Source organism: Camelus dromedarius, chromosome 10 (assembly GCF_036321535.1).
Source record: "Camelus dromedarius isolate mCamDro1 chromosome 10, mCamDro1.pat, whole genome shotgun sequence".
Taxonomy (NCBI): Eukaryota; Metazoa; Chordata; class Mammalia; order Artiodactyla; family Camelidae; genus Camelus; species Camelus dromedarius.
The window spans coordinates 10,779,549-10,807,500 of NC_087445.1; the positions used below are offsets into that span (position 1 = coordinate 10,779,549).

Genomic DNA, 27,952 nt, shown 5'->3' on the forward strand with positions numbered 1-27,952 from the left:
GTATTGTTTTTGAGGGACAAACCAGCCTTGCATAGCTTGGATAAATCCCACTAGGGCAAGATGTGTTATCCTTTGTATAAGCTGTTGTATTAAAACTGCTAAGAGCTTGTTGGGGATTTACGTTTGCATCTAGGAACGTTGTCTTTACCTCTGTGATCTTGCTATGTCTTTGGTTTTGGTATCAGGGAAATTCCAGCCTCAGACAATGACTTGGAAAGTAGTCCATCCTCTTCAGTTTTCTGGAAGATTTTGTGTAGAATTGGTGATATTTCTCCCTTCAGTGCTACTTAGGTCACCAGTGAAGCCATCTGAGCCTGAGGTTTCCTTTGTAGGAAGAATTTTTAATTACAAATTGTATTTCTTTAAAATACAGGAGTATTCAGACTATTTCTTTATAACAAAGACCAAACTTAGTTTGTTTCCTTTGAGAAGTTTTTCTATTTTCTCGTCTAGAATTTTTCCACCTTCTCATTAACTCTTGCTATCTTTTATCCACAATTTATGTAGAGTTTATTGACATGTTTTATTCATTAGTTTGATATATTGATCTTTTAATATGTGTAAATATTGCCATAATGTCACTCTCCCATAGCTGATATTGATAATCTGTATCTTTTCTCTTTTTATTCCTGATCAGTCTGGCTAGAGTTTTGTTTTTTGGTTTGTTTGTTTTTTCCAATTTTATTGATCCTCTTAAAATTATCAGCATTAGTTTCATTGATTTTTTTCCATTGTGTTTCTATTTATTTCATTAATTCCTGCTCTAACATTTTGGTGTAGGTCTGCAGTTCATAACTCATACATCTCCCACGTGTCTGAGAGAGTCACTTTTTACTGTGGTAAGAACACTTAACATGAGATCTACCCTCTTACAGTTTTGAGTGCTTAATACAGTATTGTTAACTATAGGCACAAAGTTATACAGCAATTTCCAGAACTTACTCATTTTGTATAACTGAAGCTTTATAGCTGCTGATCAGCAATCCCCATTTCCTTCTGCCTCCAGCCCCTAGCAGCCACCATGCTACTCTCCGTGAGTCTGACTGTTTTCTGTAAGCCATATAATGATTTACATTTTACCTCAAGTAACCAGTTACATCATACAGTATTTGTCCTTTTTATGACTGGCTAATTTCACTTAGTATAGTGTTGTCAAGGTTAATCCTAACTGTTCCATCCTTGTTAAAGAGGGCAATGTTTCCTTTTTAAAGACTGAATAATATTCATTATATGCATGCATCAAATTTTCATTATTTATTCATCCATCAGCAGACATCTAGTTTGTTTCCATACACTGTCTATTGTGAATAGAGTTCGCATTTATATCTCACAGTTCTGGAGGATGGGAAGTCCAAGATCAAGGTACCAGCACACTCAGTGTCTTTTTGTTTGCAGATAGCCACCTCCTGACTGTGTCCTCACATGGCAGAGAGAAAGATCATCCTGCTCATGTCTTTTCTTATAAGGACACTAATACCCTTCATGAGGGCTCCACCCTTATCACCTAATTAGCACCCAGAGGCCCCACCTCCATGTACCACCACAGTGAGGGTGAAGGCTTCAAGGTACGTATTGCATTGCAGAGGAGTCGGGCAGGAACATTCATTCCATAGCATAAGACAGTCATTTTCATATGGAGAAAACACCTGTCCCAGTGGACTTTTTTCACTGAACTGAAAACTTTTGAAGAACAGGATGGTCATTATGTGACCAGCAATTCAAACTGCTGAGGGGCTGAGGACTTTGGTGACTTTGTGTAGTGCAGTTTGATCCTCAGTCCTTTCATGCTAGATGGAATTTCAAACGTGTAGATGGGATCTTCTGGAAAATTCCTGTTCTTTCTCTTTTAGAAAATAGAGTTTTGAAAATGTAGAACTGTTAATAGATTTAAGTCAACAAGCTTGCTAAACTCTGTAGAGTTAATTCATACTTGCTAAAATATCACAGTAGCCATAAGAATCAAAACCCTTTTCCAGGGAAATATACAGCATGGTTTTACTAGAAATATCAAATAATTAAAGTTCAGGTGTCTGAATTGTAGTCTCAATACTGAGTCTAACTGACAATGTGATCTTAGACAATTATTTAACCACCCTGTGACTCAGTTTCCTTTTAAGTAAAATACAGCAATAACACTACATTATTTACAAAGCTCTTTTAAAACCTAAATTCCAGATCCATGGTTAACTTACTTTTTAAAAGAGAAGGGAAAAGAAATTCTGTAGGACTTGCGTGTGAACTGGAGATTGTCATGAGGCAGGAAATGTGATGTGGAAGAATATTTGAATCTACCACCTGAGGGCCAAATTAACAATTCCATTCATTAGATGGTCTTGCTAAGCCATTTACTTTTACCTTTAAGGTGTAGCGCACACGACGAGTTGGTCAAGGATTTTTCTGGAGATAATTGCTTTTTCAGGGTTGATTCTGGCTGCCTCATTGGCTTTGCTAAGTGGTAGATTTATTTATTTATATTGATTTAAAGCCTTTATTCAAAATTCAGGGATTTAAATCCTTCATTTGTGGTAAATTGGTGATAATTTTGCAGACATCTTTATAGGTAATGAATTTTTAATCAGAGGGAATGATGAAAACATAATGAAGTAATTACTTGTTAATTGCAGGTTTATGACTCATGTCCCTACCCATCATCCTCTTTCTGAGATGACTGCTTTGGTGTGAATTTATATATGTGTTTATTTTTTACAGAAGGGATGTTAGGCAGCTAGCAGGGAATACATAAAATGTAGCAAGGTAACACCAGTGAAAGATTGATAATAAACAAGAAAAGGGAAACCTAAGAACTGAGGCAAATAAATAAATAACTAGAACAGAAATCTAAAATTAAAACTGTAGGCAATAAGCTTCATCATAACCATACATGAAAATGAGATCCTGGTAAATCTCACAGAACCTAGTGTCTATCAGATAGAAATTACTGTTTAGGAAAAGAATACTAATTTCTGATTCTTAGACAAAGAGAGCAGAGCACTGGAAAAATCAGAATACTTTGGTTTAAGTCATAAATTTCCCCACATATTAGCTCTGTGACCTTGGGAAAGTTAATTGACTGCTCTGTGCTGAATAGCTTCATCCACCAAATGGGGATGAAAATAATATCTACCTCAGAGCATTGTTTTGAGGATTAAATGAAGCAGTGCATGCAAAGCAGTTAGCACAGTCTCTGAGACTTAAAGGATTCAATACAGGTAAAGTTTAGTTATTTTTTTCATTTTTTTTTTTTTTAGAGAAGGTATAAATTGATCCAAGAATCCCTACTTTAAACATATTGTGCAAAGTCAGGAGCATACCAATAATCAAATTCATATCATTTCCACAAATAAACTCAAAATGGATTGAAGACTTAAGTATAAGACCTTAAACCACGGGACTTAGAAGGAAATATAGGCAGTACAGTACATACTTTGACATCAGTCTTAGCAATAATTTTTTTTGACTCTATCTCCTCAGGCAAGGGAAACAAAAGCAAAAATAAGCAAATGGGGGTACATCAAACTAACAAGCTTTTTGCCCAGTGAAGGGAACTGTCAGTAAAATGAAAAGTCTGCCCACTGAATGGGAGAATGTAGTGCAAATGATATAACTGACAAGGTGTTAGCATCCAAAATGTACAAAGAATTCACACAATTCAACGTTAAAAGCAAAAATCCTAATTAAAAAATGGGCAGAGGACCTGAATAAACATTTTTTTTCAAAGAAAATAAAAAGATGACTAACAGACATATGCTCAACATTACTAACCTCCAGGGAAATGCAAATCAAAATCACAGTGAGATAATACCTTGTCAAATGGCTCTCATCAAAAAGACAACAAATAGTAAGTTTTGGTGAGGATGTAGAGAAAGGGAACCCTGTGTACTGTTGGTGGGAGTGTAAATTGGTGCAGCCACTATGGAAAACAGTATGGAGGTACCTCAAGAAATTAAAAATGGATCTATCTTAAGATCCAGTAATTCCACTTCTGGGTATTTTTCTGAATATAACAAAAAACTTTCACTAATTAGAAAAGATATATGCACCCAAATGCTCACTGCAAAAATATTTGCAATAGCCAATGTATAGAAACAATCTAAATGTCAGTCAATAAAGAAGATGTGAAACACACACAATGCAATATTACTCAGCCATAAAAAAAGAATAAAATCTTGCCATTTGCGATCACGTGGATGAACCTAGAGGGTGTTATGCTAAGTGAGATAAGTCAGGGCAAGACAAATACCATACAATTTCATGTATATGTGGAATCTAAAAAGCAAATGAAGAAGCATAACAATACAAAAACTGACTCACAGACACAGAGTACAAACTGATGGTTGCCAGAGGGGAAGGGTGTGCAGAGATGAGTGAAATTACAAACATGAAAATGAAAGAATGAGGGAGAGAACAAGCTTCCAGTTATAGAATAAGTAAGTCACAGTGATGTAATGTGCAGCATGACTGTAGTCAGTAATATTGTAATAATTTTGTATGGTGACAGATGATAGCTAGACTTATCATGGTGATCCATTTGTAATGTATAAAAATATTGAATCACTCTGTTGTATACCTGAAGTTAATATAATATTTTAAGTCAATTATACTTTAATAAAATAAAATAAAATCAGCAATTTAAAAAATTAGTAGTGTTAAATAGTAAAAAAAAAAAAAAGTCTGATGAGATTTCCTCCCTTTCTAAAGCAGATGTATTTTTAACAAATTGTGACTATAAAGCAAGTGTTTGTAATGTTTCTTTTCTCTGACTTCTATTACACAATTAAACATGTTTTCTCATTAAAAAAAGATACATTGAGATATTACCTCACACCTGCCAGAGTGGCTATCATCAAAACAACAAAAAATAACAAGCATTGGTGAGGATGTGGAGAAAAGAGAGACCTCGCTGTACTGCTGGTGTGATTGTTAATCGGTACAGCCATATGAAAGGACAGTATGGAGGTTCCACAAAGAATTAAAAATAGAATTACTATGTAATCCAGCAATTCTACTTCCGAGTATTTACCTGAAGAAAATAAAACATTAATTTAAAAAGATATGTACATCCCTATATTCACTGCTGCATCATTCATAATAGGTAACATATGGAATTAACCTGTGTCCATTGATAGATAAACAGATAAAGAAGATGAAGTATACATATACAATGGAGTATTATTCAGCCATAGAAAACAAAAATAAAATCTTGCCATTTAAGATAAAATGAATGGATCTTGAGGGTATTACGCTTAATGAAGTAAGTCTGACAGAGAAGGGCAAAGTCTGCACAATCTCATTTATATGTGCCATCTGAAAAATGAAACAAGCAAAACAAAATGAAAACATACTCATAGATACAGAGAACCAATGGGTGGTTGCCAGAAGAAGGGCGGGTGGGAGAGTGGACAAAATAGGTGAAGGGGATTAAGAGGTACAGATCTCCAGTTATATAATCAGTAAGTCACGGGGATATAATTTGCAGCATAAGGAATATAAGCAATAATATTGTAGTGACTTGTATGGTGACAGATGGTTACTACACTATCCTGGTGATCATTTCACAATATATGCAAATATCAAGTCATCGTGTAATACACCTGAAACTAAGATAATGTTGTACATCAACTGTATTTCAATTAAAAAAAATTGCGTGTTTGCTATAGTGGCAGGTACTGTTGTTAGTATTCATTTATTATTCATAAAGGTCCTAGAAGAAGACACTGTCATTATCTGTGATACATTGTTAAGAAAATTAAGAGTTTACATTGCTCAAAGTCACATAGTACAAGCTGTCTGATTCCACAGCTTGACTAATTTTTAATTAGTATGATACATTATTGCCAGGGATCTTTAAAAATGTATTTAAATAGGTAAGAGATTTCATGTTGCAAAGATTGAAGGATCAAGATGATCAAAGATTGAAGGACCCTGAACAGTGGGTGGATTAAGGACTCTCACCCCCAGGGCAGTTGAATATCCTGTATAATTTAAAGGGCCCTGTGTATATGCAGTTTCTCTATATTCATGGTTCCTCATCTGCCAATTCAACTAGCCTCTGATTGTGTAATAATGTAGTATTTATTACTGAAAAAACCCGAAACCTGCATTGTTCTAGGATCAACTGTGTTAAAAAAAAAATCTGCTCTCATTCCCGTCTTCCAGACACCAATGTCATCTTGCTGATGGTAGCTAATACTTTTAGTTTCTCATGTATACTTTCCAGAGATGGTAAATGCTCTGTCTATCCTTTTTTTAGCACCAAAAATAGAAACATAAAATATACTGCTTTGCGTTTCTATCTTTCATGTTTTTGAGGTGTGTGTATATGTGCCTGTGTTTGTGTGTTTTTAATAATACATCATGGAGCTTGTTTTATAGTCATGTGTAAAGATTTTTTGGTTTTGGTCTACAGAGTTAGAGGAGCATAATTTAACAAGTCCCTTTGTCTAGACATTTAGGTTGTTTTTATACCTTGTGCAGAATAACCTTCTACGCATGCCATCTGTCACATGATCTTCAGTGTAGATTTGGCTTCTGATAACAGCTTTATTGAGAACTGACATATAATGAAGTGCACATATTTAAAGTGTACACTTGGATAGCTGTGACATATGTATGTGACCATGAAACCACCACCATGATCAAAGCAATGAACATACCACACCGACAAAGGTTTGCTCATGCCTCTTAATAATCCTTTTTTCTCTCCCTTCCCCCACACCCAGGCAGCCACTGATCTGCTGTCTGACATTGTATATACTTGCTCATATTCCGTTCTATATAAATGGACTCATGAAGTTTGTCTTCTTTTTTTGGCCCAGCTTCTTTTACTCAGCATTATTATTTTGAGATTCATTTATGTTTCTGCATTTATTAATGAAAGTTCATTGCTTTATTCATTTCAGTGCTTTTTAAAATTGTTTTCTATTTTCTCTTTCATTTAGTTCAGTCTTGATCATATTTCTTTTCTTCTGATTACTTTGGTTTTAATATTCTCATGTTTTCCTAGTTTCTTTTTATATATATATTTATTAAAGTATAGTCAACTTACAATGTATTGTCAGTTTCTGATGTACAGCATAATGCTCATTCATATATGAACATACATATAATTGTTTTCATATTTTTTAATTATTTTTTATTGAAGTATAGTCAATTACAATGTGTCAATTTCTGGTGTACAGCACAATGTCCCAGTCATGCATATACATACATATATTCATTTTCATATTTTCATATTATTTTTCACTGTAAGTTACTACAAGATATTGAATATAGTTCCCTGTGCTATACAGTATAATCTTATTGTTTATTGATTTTGTGAGAATCCGCTTGTATTTCAAAGTGAGGGATACTCTGCCAGAGTTCAGTAGGTGTTGTGTGCAATTCAGCGGGTTTGTATATGTAATTCTTGATGTATTTATGGGAGAGAGCAAGCTGTGAGTCTCTCTGCCATCTTGGCACCTCCTGTTTTCCTAGTTTCTTAATGTAGAAGCTTAGACCATGAACTTGAGAACTTTTTTCTTTTTTAATTAAGGGGGTTCAGTGCTGTAAATTTCCTTTTGAGTACTGCTTTGAAGCATCCTGTGAAACTTGCTATCTTAAAATTTTATTTTGATTGAAAGTTATTTTTAAAATGTCTTTTGACTTATTCTTTTTATAACATTTTTTATTGATTTATAAATGTTTTACAATGTTGTGTCAAATTCCAGTCTAGAAAACAATTTTTCAGTTATACATGAACATATATATATTCATTGTCACATTTTTTTCTCTGTGAGCTACCATAAGATCTTGTGTATATTTCCCGGTGCTATACAGTATAATCTTGCTTATCTATTCTACAATTTTGAAATCCTGTCTATCCCTTCACACCCTCCGCCCCCTTGGCAACCACAAGTTTGCAATTCTATGTCTATGAGTCTGTTTCTCTTTTGTATTTATGCTTTGTTTTTTTGTTTTTTGTTTTTGTTTTTGATACGCAGCTATCTCATACGGTATTTTTCTATCTATTTCTGGCTTACTTCATTTAGAATGACATTCTCCAGGAGCATCCTTGTTGCTGCAAATGGTGTTATTTTGTCGGGTTATATGGCTGAGTAGTATTCCATTGTATAAATATACCACATCTTTATCCAGTCTTTTGACTTATTCTTGATATATGATTTATTAATAAATGTGTTAGTTAGTTTCAAAATACTAAGAGTTTTCCTGAAATATTTTTATTTTCACTTCTAATTTCTTTTTGTAGCTAGAACACATACTATGCATGGCTTGCATCCTTTGAACACCTGTTGAGACTTGTTTTATGGTCCAAAATATAGTCTGTCTTATTACATGTTTCTTGTGTATTTGAGATTAATATGTGTTCTGCTCTTGGGAGGAATGTTGTATAAAAACTAACTGAATCAAGTTGGCTAATTGTATAATTTAAATTTCTACCTTTTACTGATCTTATGTCTGTTTTTTGGTTGATTATCAGTAGCGGGAATATTGAAATCTCTAATTAGTATTGTGAATTTGCCCTTGGAATTCTATCCTGTACTTTAAAGGTCTGTTATTGGATGCCTAAATAGTATTACTATGTCCTCTTGAAAAAATAATTGATTTACATTATAAAATTGCCTTTAAAAACTTTCTTGATAGTATTTATTGCTTTGAAATAATTTTTCTAATATTAATATGTCCATTCCAGATTTATTTGGATTAATGTGAGTATAGTATGTATATGTGTGTGTATGTGTGTATATATATATATATATATATATATATATATCTTTTTCATTCTTTAACTTTTTAACATGCTTGTACTTTATATTTAAAATTCTTTTAATGTAGACAGCATATATGTGCACCTTACTTTGTAATTAATCTGACAACCTCTGCTTTTTAATTGTGGTATTTAGGCCACTTAGATTTAATGTGATTTTTAGTATGATTTGCTATAAATCTGTCCTATAGGCAATTTTTACTTTTCCCTATTCTTCTTATTTTCATCTTTTATATTTTATGCCTTCTTTAGGATTAATCAGATGTTTTTATGATTTGATCTCCTTGATGGGCTTAATAGCCGTACCTCTTTATTTTCTATGTGGCTGCTTTTCCATTTACAGTTATGTAAACTGTACGTATCTGTCTACTTTCATATGGTATTATGTCACTTTGCATACAGAAAAGAACCTTGCAATAATGAGCTTTCACATATCTCCTCCCAATCTTTTTGCCATTGTTGATTCATTTTGCTTTTACATAGGCTACAAATATCACACTACATTGTCATGGTTTTTGTTTGAAACAGTCAATTATATTTTAATTAGACTTTTTAAATGAGGACATTTTTATATATTTATACATGTGTTTGCCCTTATGCTCATCATTTCTTTGTGTGGATCTGTATTTGTGTCAATAATCCCTCTCCTCCTGCCTGTAGTACTTCTTTTAACATTTCTATTATGAGAGTCTGCTGCTGCTGAATTCTTTCAGATTCTGCATTTTGGGAAAAGGATTTCACCTTTGTTTTTGAGAGAGATTTTTGCTTATTATAGAATTCTAGATTATCAATTCTTACTTTCCTTTCAGAACATTTAAGTACATTTGAGAAATACCCAGGGCCAGGGGGGAAAGAAAAACTTTCTGAAGGATTAGGGGAAACAATTTCCTGTACTCACTGAGCACCAGGAATACTGTCTGTTTCCATCAGTCATAAAAATCTTATAGTCACATTTGATAAAGAACACAGAAGGACCTACAATGGGAAATAATTAGCCTATCTGAGCACTGCTCTGGTCCCATCAAATGAATCTTGAAAGCAAGACCCAGAAGGATCAAACCACATTTCAGAACAAAGCTCAAGAATATTTATGAGAATGCAAAAATATCTAGCACCCAACAAAAGAAAATTCACTGTATCAGGCATCCAATCCAAAATTACCAGAAATACAAATAAGCAAGAAAATACAACCCATATGATAAGAAAAATCAATCAATTAAAACTGACTCAGAACTGACACAGATGTTGGAATTAACAGACAAGGACAATAAACAGTTATTAACACTTTCATATGTTTGGAATTTAAGAGGCTTAGGAGATTTATAAAATAACTAAATGGGAATTCTAGAGATGAAAAATACAGTGTGTGATAGGAAAATTTCACCAGATGTGATTAATGGGAGGTAAGACATTGATCAGAAAAGAAAAAGAGCAATTAAAGACTGGAAGTAGAAACCCTCTAAAATGGAACTCAGAGAAAGAAAGAAAATCCACCAAAATATAAACAAAAAAACAGCGTCAGTTAGCTGCGGGACGACTTCAAGCAGTTGAAAATATGGGTAATAGAAGCCCTAAAAGTGGAATGACAGGGAGACGAAACAAATATTTGGAGAAATCATAGTCAAAATTTTTCAAAATTTGATGAAATAATATAAACCAACAGAGCCAAAAAAAATAAAATCAATGAAGCTCAAGCATAAGAAACATTAAAAAAAAAAAAAACCTACACCATGTTAAATCAAAATCAAATTACTCAAAACCAGTGATAAAGAGAAGAAAAATCTCAGAAACAGCCAGAGTAAAAGTGCTGTCTGACTCACAGAGGAATGAAGATATTTTAAAGTGCATGCGAGGAAATAACTACCATGGGGGAGGTCTCTGCAGTTTTCTGTTCTCTCCTTGTGCAGCTCCCTGCAGCTCCCTTCTCTCTCAGACTCTCCTGAAAGTTCTAGCCACCTGGGCCTCTGGTTACATAGTTCATCTCTTCTCTGCACTGTCTGCTGGGTTCCAGCCTGGTTCCTCCTCCCAGCATTGCAGCTTAGAAGCTCTCTAAAAGCAGTAAGATGGGGCTACCAAAAGCTGCACCTTCATCACTGGCCACTGTCCTTTGTTGTGTGATGTCCAGTGTCTTGTTGTTTCACCCTATGCTTTGCCTTTTTTGGTTGTTTCAGGTGGGAGGGTAAATCTGTTTCTAGTTACTGCATCCTGGTTGGAAGTGAGAGTTCTCCTGTAGTTTTAAGTGGCACGTGCTTTATCAAGAATGAGGTTAGAGCTCTGATGTGACCTTCAAGACGTAGCCATAGAAACTATTTAGAATGAAACATGGAGGAAAAAGACAATTGAAAAATGTTTAAGAATTGCTCACATCTTTTGTACATGAATCTTCATGTTTTTTGACTTGTTTCTAAAGATTGTTTAGTGTTTTCTTCTTGATTTGCAGGGTTCTTTTTGTCTCAGGGAATTTGAACGTGTACTTTTGATGTGAGTTCCAATGCCCTGTGCTTTTCAAATCACAGATGATCTCTAGATTCGTTCAGATGGTAGCCCTGTGCACAGGTGGCATTTTCAGATGTGGCTAAGTTTACCTTTATCCTTGACATCTGACTCGTTCTGCGTTCATGGGGATGATACCCTGGAACCCTCCTTGTCCCCACTGTCACCCAGCGTTGGTCATTCAGGTTCATCTTGATCCATTCTAATACGTTTTGTTACCTCTAGGAAGAATAGATGATAGTTATTAAGAGAAATTGAGGCTCAAAAAAAAATGTGCTGGAAAACTATAGAATCTGTGTGTCCTCTCAGTTGACTTTAAGTCTTACATTCCAATTATCTGTTTAAAAGAAGAGGAAATGTCACCAGAAATCTTGCTTTACAGAAGAAATGGATAACGCTAGTACTCTGAAACCTGTATATTTCATTTTATCGTATATCTTGGCATTTATATTTTAAAGGTTGATTCTATCACTTTTAAAAAATCTTGCTTAGTATGCATGTTAAAAAGAGCCATAATTGAAGATAATAATTTGATGAGCATATTTTAGTTTTCAGATTTTTTTTCTAATACAGGTCCATGATACCTTATTTGTAATTCTAAAACCCCCAAAATCACTTGAAATTGAAAATGTCTCCCCACTAATTTGAAAATCATATCTAAGCTTAACTGAATTCGTTCGATGTCAAAACATGACCAGAACTCGGCATTATTTATGGTCTGTATTTACTTTACTTAGTGTGAATATGCACAGGCTCTGCTGCAGAAATATTCGTGTTATTTGGTCACCAAACGCTTCCTCAAATGCTTGTGATGGTTCTGCATGACATATGTACAGTATAAACTTTTTAAAATCAGAAAATAATTTTAGATTTTGAATTATAAGTTGTTCCTAGGAGCAGAACTGTAAAAATTCTGCAGTAAATATTTTTAAACACATATCTGCAAACACAAGCATTTTTTTTTTAGAATTCCTTGAATTGGAACTGGTGGTTGAAAGACAAGCAGAAATTTTTGCAGCTATTAAAAATTTGCTGTCCAAAAAACATACCAATTTGCACTCCCTCTAATGCTGATTTTTATTATTTAAATCTTTGCCAGACTTAAAAGTTGAAAAAAATAGCTAATTTATTCATTAATGATTAACAAGGTTGACAATATTTATTGTCTTATTAAGCATTTACATTTATTCTTGTATGTTACCTTTATACTTTTATATGATTTTCTACTGGGTTGAAAATTTTGTTGAATGTGTGTACCTGAAATTAATTGCAAATGATCTTATGACATTGTTAATGGCAGAATTTTTGTTTATTCATTTGTTTTGTGCTTGAATTTGCCCCATCAAATTTAAAAATGTATCTTACATGGTCAAATTTATAAATCCCTTATCATCCCTACGTAGTTCAGTTACCGAAACATTTTCCCCACTATAGGATATTTACAGTGTTTTCACTAGTTATTTCCATTTTTTCTGATTAATTTGGTAAGAGTTTGGTTTTTTTTTTTGTAATTTATGTGCTATATATTGGGTAAAATGTTTTCCAAATTTATGCTTTACATTTGCCTACTTTCTTGTAATTTTTAAATCTACTTCCTTAGTTTAATATGGTCAAAGTCAACCTTTTAATTGAAATACAGTCAGTTACACTGTGTCAATTTCTGGTGTACAGTACAATGTCCCAGTGCATATACATACATATATTTGTTTTGATATTCTTTTTCATTAAAGGTTATTATGAGATATTGAACATAGTTCCCTGTTTTATACAGAAGAAATTTTTAAAAAACTTTTTTATATATAGTGACTAACATTTATAAATCTCAAACTCCCCAAATTATCCCTTCCCACCCCCTTGCCCCGGTAACCATAAGACTGTTTATTATGTGAGTCTATTTCTGTTTTGTAGATGAGTTCATAGTCTCCTTTTTTTTTTTTTTTTTGTTTCCACATGTGAGTGATATCATACGATATTCTCTTTCTGGATTACTTCACTTAGAATGTAGCATCCGTGCTGCTGCAAATGACATTATTTTATTCCTTTTTATGGCTGAGTACTATTCCATTGTATAAATATACCACAGCTTCTTTAAACAGTCATCTACTGATGGACACTTAGGTTGCCTCCTTAGCAGCACTATATTCAGTAGCCACACATGGATAATATATATTTTTATTGATAATGTGTATCTAATAAGTAAAATGTCATTCATATTGCTCTACTCCTTGTTACTTAACATCTTGAAGTTCTTTCCATTTAAGGCACAGAGATCTATGTCACATCTTTAAGGGTGACCTGGAGTTTCAGTGTACATTTATCTCAGTTTATTTACCTAGTCCAGAGCAGAGACAGTTTCTCAGCCTTCCTGGCCCCAAAGCTGGTGTTCTTCTCTCCTCCAACATAATGCCTGGAAAATCAGTGTCCATTCACTAAGTTTGGCAAATGAAGTTACTGAGGCCCAGATAGGTCAGGTAACTAGCCTGAGGACATTGCAGAATTAGTGGGAACATCGGGACCCATGCCAAGTGCTTCTTTTTCCCCGGAGCTCTGACATAGAACTCTTTCATAATATTATGATCTTTCTGAATTAGATGTACATGAGGTGTCCATTAAACAGAAAGTCACCTGCTATCTGAAATGTGATTAGATAAAAGAAATATGAGTGGTGGGTTAAATGTAAATCAGAAAACTGCCAAAAAACTAAAAATAGACTACATAAGATCCAGCAACCCCACTCCTGGGCATATATCCAGAGAAAACTGTAATTCAACAAGATACATGCACCCCAATGTTCATAGCAGTGCTAGTTTACAATAGCCAAGACATAAAAGCAACCTAAATGTCCATCAACAGATGACTGGGTAAAGAAGTTGTGGTATATTTATACAGTGGAATACTACTCAGCCATAAAAAGAATAAAATAATGCCATTGCAGCAACATGGATGGACCTGGAGATTGTCATTCTAAAGGAAGTAAACCAGAAAGAGAAAGACAAATACCATATGACATCACTTAACATGTGGAACCTTAAAAAATGACACAAATGAATTTATTTTCAAAACAGAAACAGACTCACAGACATAGAAAACAAATTTACAGTTACCAGAGGTGGGGTGGAGGGATAAATTGGGAGTTTAGGATTTGCAGATACTAACCAGTACACATAAAGTAGATAAACAACAAGGTCCTGTTGTGTAGCACAAGAAAATATATTCAGTATCTTGTAATAACCTGTAATGAAAGAGAATCTGAAAATGAATATGTTTGTGTGAATATATAACTAAATCACTATGCTGTACACCAGAGACTAACACAACGTTGTAAACCAACTATACTTCAGTTAAAAGAAAAAGCAGAAGATTGCTGATGGCAAGTCCCTTTACTGTCAGAAGGTGAGAAGAGCAAGGGAATTGGTATATTTGAAGGAAACTCAGGGGAGAAAAGCACCCAACTGAAATTCACACACATGTTTCCTACAGAGAAGTCTTTCACTTGCCAGTTGGATTTTAACTCTGTTGCTATCCCAGAGTCCTGTCGATGAGAGACAAAGGAAACGGAGAGGTGGGGAGGGGGGGATGAGGAGAGTCAAGTCCTACTCACTGGTACCCTATCAGTAAGTTTTTAATTGCAAAGGAATAAGTACACTCCATTCTCTCTCTCCCATTGACAACAGCTAAAACCTTAGTCACAATTCCTAAAGCAATTATTGGAGATATATCTAAAAATAAGAGGAGCTGGACTGAGTAGAGATATCAAAGTTGAAGAATAACCACATTTTGAAGACCTATTTTAAATTTTATTCACTTACTTGTTTTGTCTTCCATACCTCTTTGCTGGGACACCTGTATCTCCTGGAGTTGTGAACAGTCACGAACAGAAAAGGGTCCTTAGAGCACCAGGAAGGGGATACACTGTAGGACAGAGCTCTTAAGATTTTGCTTGCCTGCACCCTTGGAGAACTTCAGTAATGGAACTGCAACCCTGTTGCAGCAAAAGTGGTGGTATGAGCATCAGAACTGGGGAAAGTGATGGCGGGCGTGGAGTCCCTCTCAGGCTCTTTTTTCCTTGAATATGTCAAAGGCTCTGCCCTTTTGTGGAGTGTTAGGAGAGGTGACCAGAGTGTATGATCTTTCAAAGTTCTTTAGAGTCAGAATAATTTGGTATCAGTCATTTCAACAGACTTGGAAAAATACATCAAGCCATGTAAATGATCATGTCCTTCAATATAATAATTTGTAAGAATATGTCCTAAGGAAAAAACCTAAATATTTTTAAAAGAAAGAAATTAGTGGAGTTTTGTTATTTGAATGAAATAGTTTCATTACACAATCAAATAATTTATGTTAAAAGCAAAAGATGTTAACTCAAATGGTGTTCACTCATTCACGGGATTATTAAGAAAACTAGGGAAAAATTAAAATCCATATGAAATAGTATTATGTGAAAAAACTGCTTCAAAGTTGGATTTAAGATGTGAATGAACTACTTGAGCAATGCAAAAGGGAATTGCTAAGACTGTCTTTAAAAATAACTTTTCAGGTTTTATAATATTAATGATATTGTGATGTTTTCAAGAAATTCATAACAACTGGGGTGTAGTGTTGGTTTAAAAAAGCAATTTTTCTAAAGAAAATCTGTACATTATATATTGGATGAGGTCTTGTAGCATCAGAGATGTTTGTAAACAAAATAACTTAAGTAGATGTGCAACGATGGCAAACATTTTGGTAGAATAATCAAAATTTTAATATTTTCAGTCAATGAGAGTTTGAAGAACATCTTCCAAGAAAACCCACAAAGCATTTCTTCCAGTTTCTACTCCTGGAATAATTCACTAACAACTTTTTTCCTCCCTGTTTTTTAATTTGACTGAATCATTTCCTTGTTAAAATCATGTTGATAAGGTTGTTGGGATAAAAATAATGAAATGACTCATACACCTAAAGTCTCTGGACTATGATTTTTTTAAATTTCACACAGCTTTGCACTTGCGTCTCCTGGCTGGGGATGGAAGTGGAAGTGAGTGACAGGGGCCCAGCATGTCATTTCCAGTCATGTGCTCCACTCCTGTTGGGTGGAGTGAACTGAGATATTTAAGATACTGCCAACAGTCTGGAACTCAATTCAGTTTATCAAACACTGACTATCTTCTATGCGCCAGGCATTTACCAAATCCTCTGAATTGAGAGAAGTGATAAACCTCATGGTGGCTCTTCAGAAGAGACAGGAACAATGTGCATAATACAGTAATGCAAGGGCTATAAGAAAGGAATATTCAGTGGTATGGAAATGCAGGTGACAGAATAGCCGACTCTTCCCGGGCTTGGGGGCAGGTCGGAGACTGCCGTACTGTGACATTGAGTTGATGATGTTTGAGGCACTGATTAAAGCAAGTCAAGATGAAAATCCTGAAGCCATGAAAAGCCTTGAATTTTATTTGGAAGAGGACGCATCACATATCAGATCCTATTGAAATCACTCAGTTGAGAAGCAATAAAGGTCCAAGTCAAGATATCTCTAATGGACATAGATGTGAAATGACAGATTTTAGTGTTATTTGGGAATTGCAGCCTACAGAATTTGGTGACTAAATGATAGAAGCAAGGATGACTCTAATTTCCTAGTTTGGAGTATCGGTCAAATGTTGGTTCCATTAATTTAAACCTTCTAAATTTTAACTTGACTCAGCTTGATAACCAACTTCCATACAATGTTATATTTAGTGCCATCTTTTAAATTACATTTTGTACGTGAGATTCAATACAGTTCATTGGAACTCTAGTGAAACTCATTGGAAGTATGTATGAAAAGTAGACAAATGGGTACTGTCACAAAACATTCCAAAGATCAAAATAAAATGAAGACAAATAGAAGAAAAAAGTTTTGCTAACATAAGTTTTATGAAACTTAAATAGCAGACTTTATTAAGATTAGGCTAAATACTGTATACCTTAGTTGAAAGAATAAATACTAATTCCTATCAATTTGATTTGTATGATTAATGTAGTTCTTATAATATTGACTTGGTAACTTTAATATTTTATTATGAAAGTTAGCAAACATAAAGAAAAACTAAAATAATTTTAAGTGCATAGTCAAATACCTACCATCTGTATTCTGTTATTAACTTGATTAATCACATAACCATAAATCCATCAGTCTTCTAAGTTATGATGTATTTCAGAGTTAACTGTGACTTTCCCATTCTAGGCAAGATGGAGAAACAAGGGTTGGATTTACCTACCTACCTGAAACAAAACCACAAAAAGAAAAGCAGACAAAACATATAAAATAACAGCTTTCATGACATTGAGGTCAGATAATGAAAGGCAGTGAACATGGTCTTACAGTTCCCCAAGTTTACTGCCTTGAGAAGGTTCTAGGCTATGGTTCAAGGAGAGAGAACCCAGGGGAGATAGAAATGAAATTCTGTGGAATTAACCCAGGTGAAATTCTTTGAAAGACAGCAATGGCCAAAGCTCATTCAAGAAGAAATAGATAAACTAATAGGCCTTTATCTATAAATAAATTGAATTTTTAGGTAAATATCTCCACAGAAAGGAAGTTCCAGACTCAATATCTTCACTAGTGAATTTTACCAAACATTTAAGGAAGAAATACCAATTGTATGCAAACTCTTATGCAAAACTGAAGAAGAGAGAACACTTCCCATATTACTCAATGAAACCAGCATTACCCAGGTATCAAAACAAGCAGAAGAGATGACAAGAAATCTATAGACTAGTAACTCTCATAAGTGTATATACAAAAAACTCAAAAAATATTTTAATAAATCAAATGTAGTAATAACTATAACATATACAAAGGATAATACATCATGGCCAAGTGAAATTTATCACAGAAATACAAAGTTGTTTTCATATCGCAAAATTAATCTGATCCAATATCATAAGAACAAATGAAAAAGAAAAACCATACAACTATCACACTAAATTCAGAAAAAACATTTGACAAAATCCAAGATTTGTTTTTGAATTAGCCACTCAGAAAATTGGACATAAAAAAGATCATCTTTAAACTGATAAAGAGCATCTTCAAAACAAACCCTGCAACTAACATATTTAACGGTGAAAGTCTGAATGGTTTCATCTTAAGATCAGAAGCAAATAAAGGATGTCTACTTTTGCTAATTACAGTCCACATTGGATTAGATGTTCTAGCCAGTGAAATACGGCAAGGAAAAAAAAAATAAAAAGCATCCAGATTGCAAAGGAAGAAGTAAAATAGTCTTATTCACAGAAGACATGATGACCTACATAGGAAATTTCACAGGTTAAAAAAAAAAAAGGCTAGTAAGTATATTTAACAATGCTTCAGGCTGATGATTAGTATGCAAAATCAGTTTCATTTCTACACTAGCTACAAACAAGTAGAGACAATGTATAAAATACATAGGAGTAAGTCTGCAAAAAGATATCAGAAACTTGTACACTGAAAATTACAAAAGGGTACGGAGAGAAATTAAGCAGCTCTAAATAAAGATGCACTGTGTTCATGAGCGTAATGACCCAAAATTATGAAGATATCAATCTTTTCCAAATTGATATATAGGTGTAATAAAATTCTAGTCATAATTCTAGTAGATATTTAGCTTATTCTAAAATGTATAGGAAATTTCTAAGAAAATCTAAACAACTGAGTCGCCAAAATAGCTTTGAAAAGGAGCAAAGTTCGGGAACTAAATGCTCCTTGATGTCAAGACTTCGTGTAAACCTACAATCATCAAGGCAATATGGTATCATTGTAAAAATGGACTAATACATCAATGGATCTGCAACAGAATAGAGAGGCCCAAAATAGACCCCCACTTATACTTGAAATAGATTTTCACAGAGTATGCATAGGCAATTCAGTGGAGATAGTATTCTTATCAAATCCTGCAGGAACAATTGAAATCCCATTGACAAAAAAATAAAATAAAATTTGATCCATACCTTACACCCTATATGAAAATTATCTAAAAGTTGATCGCAGCAGATAATTTGCAACTAATGAGTCATAAGTGTGGTTTTAAAGGTGGGGCAGCTGCAGAGCTCCTGGAAGTTTAGGCTGGATCCTTTATTCAGTTTCTCCCTTTGTCTGATCAAGTCTTGGTGTTCTTTGAAATGGGTTGTGGGCATGTGTCCTGTGTATTTTAGTACACTTAGCAGTATCCCCGCCTCTCCGCCCCAGATGCTAACAGCAACCCCTCTCCCCAAATAGTGACAATCAAAAATGTTTCTTGACATGGCCTAATGCCTCCTGGGTAGGCAGAATTATCACTGGTTGAGAACCACTGGTTTGGAATGAAGGGCATATTTCATATTTTGCTATAAATTTTTATAACTTGACTTTTAAAACTATGTGCTTATGTTACTTTTATATAATAAATACTAACTAAAAGTAAAATAAAGGAATTGAATGGGATGAGTTTGAATGTCCCTTGAAGTCTAAAATGCTGCGAAGTCAAATTCCCCAAGTACAGCTTTTTAGCAACATTTCTTTTAGTTGTAAACTGTGGTTTACAAATCTCTACTGAATGGTTTTATATAAGCATGGCTGAGCAGATAGTGCTGGGTGCACAGAAATAGGTAAAACCTCATCCCTGATTTCAGATTACTTACACACCTATCTGGGTGTTTGAAGAAAACAACAATATTATGGAGAGGTTTTGGGGTCAAAGGAAAATGTTCTCAGTTCCCAGCTTTCCCCCAACGTTAGCTCTCTGAGCAATGTCTGGCACTTAATCCCCAATGATGTTATTTCCAGTTGCCCTTCTCCCAAAAATCTTTCTCAGCTCTGTGACTATGAAAACAGATGACCTATGTTTAACTGAGTTGTACAAATAGTAAGGGCCATTGGCATTTCAAGGAAGAAGCAATAACCCATCTGTGGACGAGCAGGGAAATACTCTCATAGGAGAGCTACAGCTTCTCCAATGGGTACAAAAGAGGCCGTGTATGTCTTAGGTCCTTAGATCTATGTCAGCAACAATTCTTCTCCCCTTAATGAGAAACACAAACCAATAATCTCCCCCCAATCCCTGGACCCAGTGTAAGCCCCTGATGGAGTTATCCCAATTTTTATGTTGCCATAATGACTGATAACTCTGTCTCTGACCACTTAAGGTATTTGTTTATTATGAAATTCAACACAAAAAATGATCTGGCTTCGAACTGATCACAAGGCTTTGGGAATACATGTCTTTCTTTATTGAGTTTATCAAGGTTGTTGGCTTTTAACAAATGCTAAGAATCACATAAACAGTTTTGTTTCAGTGAATAAGAATTAAGATGCTTTTAAAACCTAGATATAAATGTGGCTTTAAGTAGTAATTCTATTAAGTCAGGCAATCTGGATGGACTTTCTTTTGATACACCTTTCCAGGATAATTATTAGATTTTCAGCTGAATAACATTCTTTATCCCAAATCAGTTTTGCTGCAGTTAATGCTATTGTTATTTATCAGTACAGGAAGAACCAAGGGCATTTTCATATGGCGTAAAGTAGATTTTTATTTTCAAGCCCAAGAACAGACTGAAGTTTGCTAATGAAACTACTTTGGTGAACACCATCAATTCTGATGACAGATTATTTGCAACAATCCCAGGCAATTTTGTTACGCTGCCGTTATGTTTAGGTGATAGCAAATTAAAATGATAAAATGTCTTTATCTCTTTCCTGCAGCTGTTCTGGCAATCCCATAAAATGAGTTTATACCATCAGCTGTACCTGTCCAGAAATATATAAATACAGGTGGCATTGTTCCTTAAGGATTCCACTAGTCACTGTGCTGTGTAGACAATCTAATGGTTCATTTCTAAAGAAAATGATGGTGTCTGTTTTTCAATTATCTGAGAAAAAGACACATTCTTTGCTTTGCCTGGTGTCAGGGTCATCTCTTCATACATATTACAGTGAATTACCATAATAGGAGCGCTTGGCATGTTGTATTAGAGTGAAAAGAAAAACAGATTGGATGGAAATAAGAAGAATTCATTCTTCTGCCTCTCTAGTGTGTGTGCCCTGACTACCACCAGTGGAGCTTATCAACCTTCCTTCTGCTGTAAATGTTTCTAGAAAGCAGGACTGAATTGAACACGCCATGTGGTCAAACAGCCTTTCTCTCATTCCCTCCTGAAGATGCAGGTTTCTTTTTCAGACCATTTAAAAGGGCTGATTTAAATATAAACTTGGATTTAGTTTTGTTCTATTCAATATACATGTGTGTGTATGCAATATATATGTACATATATGCATATATACATGCAGTTTGTTTTCATTTATCTGTGTACACATTTATTTTTTCTGTTTGGGAACGTAATATTTCCTGATTAGGAGCCCTAGTGAGATCTTTTGTACTGAACTTGTGGTTTTACTCTTTCACAGATTTTTACTTCTTAGCGGGAGCGCCGCGCTTGGCTCTGTGGCTTGAGCCAGTAGCGCTGGGTCCACCAGGAATCAAGTTCATAGATTCACTGAGAACCTACCATCTGCTTGGTCACTTTGTTCCTGAGGTCCACCTGGCTCTTTCTCCACTAAACATCCTGCACGGTTTTCAGCATTCACTTCTCTAGAGGTAAGTTTTTTTGGAACGTGCTTGTCTCCAGTGTATCTTTGCTTTGTCCTTGTCATTGTTGCACATTCTGGTTCAGCGTCCCACCTCCTTTCTTACCACTCTTTCTTAAATATCTGAACCACACTGAGGCTATCATTATTCTGAAAGTAGGGCAAGGTATCTGCTTCTGTGACTTGGACCTACCTAGTTTGGATCTGGCTTTGCTTCCATCAGACACACCTTTGTAGCCAAAGGAAGTTCCTTGCATTGTGCTGGGTACTTCACCTAGCTCTGTTTGGAAACATGGAGTGTTTCATGACAAGAAGGCCCCATTTCCCAAGGGAATCATGGTCACTGGGTGCCTGGTAACAGATGTTTATTATTGTAACAAATGAATGAGCATTCGGGAACAGTCTGGTTTCAGGTCAATCTTAAGTCACTTGTTTCCTTACGATGGTTGCTTTATAATATGGACTTATGGTCCTTAAGAGTGTAATGCTTGCTTCTTGAACCTCATGCATCTTCATCTGGGACACAAGAGCGTAGCCACCAAGACCAGGGGACCTGTGGTCATAGGAGTAGAGTTTAAATCCTTGACCCACCACTCTCTCTTAGCATGTTATTTCATCTCATGTAGTGCTTGTGAAACAGTTACAATTAAATAAGCTATTTAAAGCAGTTACCACTTTCCTGGTATGTGTTAAATATTTTTTTTTAAATGTGAAACAAAGAAAACTAGCAAATAGCACAAATGTCACCTTAGTGCAATCTTTGACATGAAGACAGTGCTTTCTGAGAAACTCTGTGAACAGTCTGGCTTCCTGAAACCCTCCATGCCAGTACTGAAATGGAAATACTCAGTCAACCTTTTGCCCTGGGGAGGAACCTGGTTCAGACCCATCTCTGGTCCTCACGTCCTTCAAAGAAAATGAGAGCGAGAACAGCCCATCCTCACAGTGTAGAGTGAAGGTGAGTGCCTTCTCTTTGGAAACACTGGGAATCATTCTTCCTCGCCTTGAGATGCACCAATAGAAGTCACTGAGGCTTTAATTTAAAATCTTGGGAAAATGTAACAGCATTCAAGGTGTCAGAAATCAATATTAACCAAAAGTAAGTGCTTTGTTCTTAAAAATACCAGGCACCTCTTGTAGCTAAGATAGTGTTTTGGTTCTTTTGTTATTTTTTTGGTTTCATTTTTGTTGAAAGAAAATAGAAAAATCTAATTACAATGATTTTAGCTCTAGTTTTATTCAATGTGTTAGGACCTAAGTGCAACATTAAATCTATAAGATACTAGGAATGTTGACAGTCATTTAAAATACAATGTATTTAAGGATACATTTAAAGAACAATTGCCTTTGTGTTAACATAAACATTTACACCTAGATGGATATAACTGTTCTCTGTGGGTTTTGCGGAGACAAGATGCGGTTTTCTTGGTTGATATTAGACAGTTATTTGTAAACACACTGAGTGTTCTGCTTGTGTAAAATGGTATGGTTTTCTCTCCAATTTGGAGTGCCAAGAACAGAGCCTGATGGAGCCAACTTTTGAAAAGAAAGTCAGTATGAAGTGGTATTCCCTTACCTTGTCTGCAGGCTTCCAAAGAAGATGAAGCAAATGAGGTGATTCTTTGCTAAAAATGGAACTACATGTCCTAGATAAAAATAGGTCCAAATCGAGAGCCATTGCTGTCCATCAACGTTGAGCTGTTGGCTTTATGTCCCAGCAGAGAGATCTCAGTTTGTGTCTCTATTAGCCATATGGAGTCATCTGCTTAACTGGTGGTGTCTTAATCTCGCTAAGCTCTTTACTTACCTACAAAGTGGGGAAAATAATAGAACAACTTTTGTAAGGATGTTTGAAAACTAAATAAGATAATTTACATAAAGCATTTTGCAAAGGGAACAGCACATAGTATATACTTGAAAAATGCAAGCTGCTTCTCCAAATACCCCTGAGATGTGAAATCCCCAAGGACATACTTACCTATAACAAGAAGAAATCAGGCAGCTTTACGTCTGATACAAATTTACTTTTCACGAGGGCAAAAGAAACACTAATCAAATCTGTATCAAAAGTATATATCAAGACAGCCATACACTGTACAATATAAGTTGTTCAGCCCTGAAGACTGCTTCCCCATGAATTACATTGGCCTTAGATGTCTCCAGCCCTGCCACGTACTGGGGTGGGCATTGCCAGGAGCTAACCCACAGCTGAGTGACTGTAAGAGTTGCAAGCGAGGGAGGTTTTTGACTGTATTAAAAGTCTGTAGTTCCAACTCTCCTCCCTCCTTCTTTTCCCGAATCTCTTCTAGGAAGTGACGTTTTGGGCAGGATTAGAATTTTTCTGAGAGGCCTGTTAAGAATGTGAAACACAAATAGTCTTTAACATTCTCAGTGGCATTTAATCATCTGTTTGTTCATTTATTCATTTATAAACTCATATATGGGGTTTCTGTTAAGTGCTGGGCATGTTTCTGGAATTTGGGGAGATGGAAATGAAAGGGACTAGGTTCGGCTTTGCCTCTGTGACACTTATAAGACTGGTAGAGAAGGCAGACCTTCACCTTGTGTATTTATGTGATGTGTAAAATGAAAGCACAAGCAGTGGTACCGGGTACACGCAGGAGGGGACATCGCAACTGAAATGAGAGGTAGAAAAATTAATGAAACTATATTGTAAAATAAAATAATTGTATTGGTTGGGTAAGCAGAATCAAGCAAGGGATGAGTTGGCACCCAGATAATGTTCCAAAAAGAGTGACAAGTTCAAATCTATAAGTAAATAAGCACAAAGAAGCAGACAAACAAAATGCATCTTATTGCTGCAAAAGCAGTGTAGTAACACTTTTATAGGGAGGGTGTAATTTTTAGGGGAACTGATGGCAAGCCACAAAGAGTTTTTAATAGTGTTAATACAAACAGAACATATGTTTCAGAAAGTTCTGTTAGGCAGCGGGGCGGTATGGACTGAGGTGAGAAGAAGTTAGAAGAAAGGGCAGCCGGCTTGGGAACTACTAATGAAGTGAGAGGGAAGGATGCTGTCGGCTGAAGGTGGGGCCTGGAAATGGAGAGATCGCAGATTCAGGGATGTCGTTATTCATCCATCATGCCTCATTTAATCAGCTGCTTTTACGCACCGTCCTGGCTGTGGCAGATCCAGAGGGGAAGGGCGTGGTTCTTGCTCTAGGGAAAGCAGGAGGGAGAGGGGGACTGACTGCAGAAGAGAGGAAAACATTTTATAATGTAGTATCTTTAGCATTAGTTTTTCCCTGTTTTTTGAGCACAGGGCCCTGTGTTTTCATTTTGCTCTAGCCCCTGATCAACTGTTAGGGGCTGTAAAGTATCCTCTTCTGAGATTCATCTACCAAAGTGGAAGTTGACAAAGAATATGCCACTTTGGCTCATTCATTTCAGAGTCGGCTGACCTTTGTACTGCTGGGTAATAACACGGCTTAGTACCTGAGAAGGGGGAAGGAGGGAGAGGGAGGGAAGGAGACAGAGAGAGAGATTGAAACTGTAATTGTAGTGTGACACTCTTTGGGTTACAATTAGTCAAGATAAAGTGTTAGGTCAATTAACGGACAACAGATTGACCCAAACAAAGCCCATCCAATGAAATATCAGTCTCTCTAAGTATTACTGTCACTGTCATCATCATGAATATTTTTGGAGCACTGTGCTAAGTTCTTTATATGCATGATCTTATCTAGTTCTCTTTACCATCCAATAAACTGGCCTCCAGGCTTTATTTTAAGCACTGTTTTACAAATGAGAAAACTGAGACACCAAGAGGTGAATAAGCTTCACTGAGGTCACTCAGGCAGGATATAGCAAAACTTGAATTTGGTCTGCCTGACTTCTGAGTCCATAATTTTAGGGAGTTAGTAATGTCCAACAAAAAGCCGATTCAGAAAATTTACAGAAAATATATTGTCATAAAGCAGCAATGCAATAGCAGGGGAAAATAGCAGTCCATTTTTGGTTTGAAGTTTCACACTTCTTTTTAAGATAAAGACAGTAAATACCTAGAAATGAGAATGGGATTTATGACATCGTTCCAAGTGGTGGGGGCTTTCAGAACCAAATATTTACCCCATTAGAATGAATGTTAGAGACAGTGTCTTCTTAACTGAGTAAAATCAGATCCCCTCCAGTTGGAATGCAGTTAAACAACCCTGGGCTTACGGTTAGGAGTTCTGGTTCATCGTATTTGTGCTCTTTTCTGGCTCAGGGAATTGGTCAAGTCACTGAGAATCCTTGTGTGTCCATCTCCTCACTTTTAGAATCAGAATAATAGTGCCTGTCTCACAGATGTGTCATAAGAGTAATTAACAATGCAGGTCAGCACCTAGCCAGCGCCGTGGCGCAGGAATAGCCCCTGCTCGGAGGTCACGGTGATGATCATGTGGAGAGGGGGCATCACCAAGATACTGGGGAGAGTCCAGTAAACAGGGAAGGTGCTGGTACTGCAGGCCACGTGGTGGGAGTGCCTGCTTTTCAGCTCATGACACACAGAGAGGAGTAATATAGACATGCATCTAGTCAGTAGCAAGAAATTGAACACAACTTCAAGGTTAAATGTACACAGATTTGAAGACAAATGGTTCTATATGAGGCACCATGCAGGAAACATGGCTTCCTGGTATTAAGGAAACATGAAGGTGTAGTCTATGAGCCAAGGTCGAGGGCCTGTCTTGCCAGGGGTGCTGGAGCTCTAAGCAGCAGCCACATTCCTTCTATGAAAAGGTCTCTTTGTTAGAATACAGGGCCTCAAAATAGAAGAGGTAGCTAATATTACAGCTATATTATCTATAAAATGATGTAATATTTTATTTTTAAATGACAGACACTTTCATGTCTTCAGAGCATCCATTTCTACATCGGCAAATGCTGAGAAATTCTTAGATTTCAGATCCTCCATGAAAATGTGACTCATGATGTTAGTGAAGTTAGACAGAATGGCTTTTCATAGGACACCTCAGAATAGGCAACAGTAAGGAGTGAGAGAAATGAAGATTGCTCGGCATATGCATCAAAACTATCTTTTATAAACTATTGAAAATAGTATGTCCATGTATGGGTATTTTCCACAATTGTTACTGAGTTATTGAACCAGCATTATTACTTTGTACTTTATCTGCAGCCATCAGTTGGAACACAAATTCCATTTTTGTGCAGGGCTGGTGCTGAGATCTGTGATCAAAAATATTTCTTTGTCAATCAGTCCATGATATAGTAGTCATTTAACTAGATTTGCTCATTTTTTCCTGGCATATTTATTCAATATATCCTACTGTGTGAATGTTTTAGTAAATAGCCCCTATGTAGTCTACTTACATAATTCATTTATACGGAGGCATGGGGACATACTTTTTAAATTAGATGTCAGTTTCTTAGTAATAACTAGTGATACTTAGTGCTGGTCTGTTATTCCCCATTTCTTACCAACGTCGGGGTGCATTAGGACCTAGATTAATTTCCTGACCCTTAAAACTGCAAGGTCTGTGTAGAAAATTAGTCAGGGCACAACAATTCCCCACTTGACCACACAGGACTGTGGACTGATGGGAACACCACTCCTTGGTGCAAACTTGGCTGCATATTGGAATACCTGGGATGTCTGGTCCCATCCAGGAGATTCTAATTCACTAGGTGTGTGATCCAATTTGGGTATGGGCTCCAGCTTGGGGATGAGGATTTTTTTTTTTTAATCCCAGATTATTTTAAAAAGCAGCCGATTTTGGGAACCACTGAATGAGAGCGTACTCCTGTGTAAGCAGGGTGTGCAGGAGGGAAGAACAACTCACTTTCTCCTTCCCTTTCTCTTCTCCTTCTTTCCTGGGAGCATTTAGCATTTATTGAGTATCAACTCTGCTGGGTAGTAAGAAGTGAAATGTTCTAGGTAGTAAGACGGCAAGGCCAACAAGACAGGGCCTGTTCACTTGTTTATTATGTTAGTTCTGGCCTCTGTCTTTGACTCTGGCATCAGCTGACCATGTATCCCCCCATGTTTTGAGTCTCCGCTACAGTGACCTTCTCTTAGTCCTCGGTGTGCCGTGCTCTGTCTTTCTACAGTGATTTCCCACAGGTGCTTGCTGCTTCCATGCCGTTACCTCCCCCCACCTCTT

General features: G+C 35.9%; 1 long non-coding RNA gene across 2 annotated transcripts in view; it reads left to right on the forward strand.

The window, feature by feature from the left end:
- The window catches only part of LOC116151285 (uncharacterized), an 826,846-nt gene that overhangs the window by 369,648 nt on the left and 429,246 nt on the right, over nt 1-27,952 (forward strand). Inside the window, exon 8 of one of the 2 annotated variants that reach the window (XR_010382609.1) lies at nt 21,648-21,837. This is a non-coding gene — a long non-coding RNA (uncharacterized LOC116151285). Of the gene's footprint in view, nt 1-21,647; nt 21,838-27,952 lie in introns of those variants that run through there. The other variant, XR_010382610.1, reaches the window with a different exon arrangement.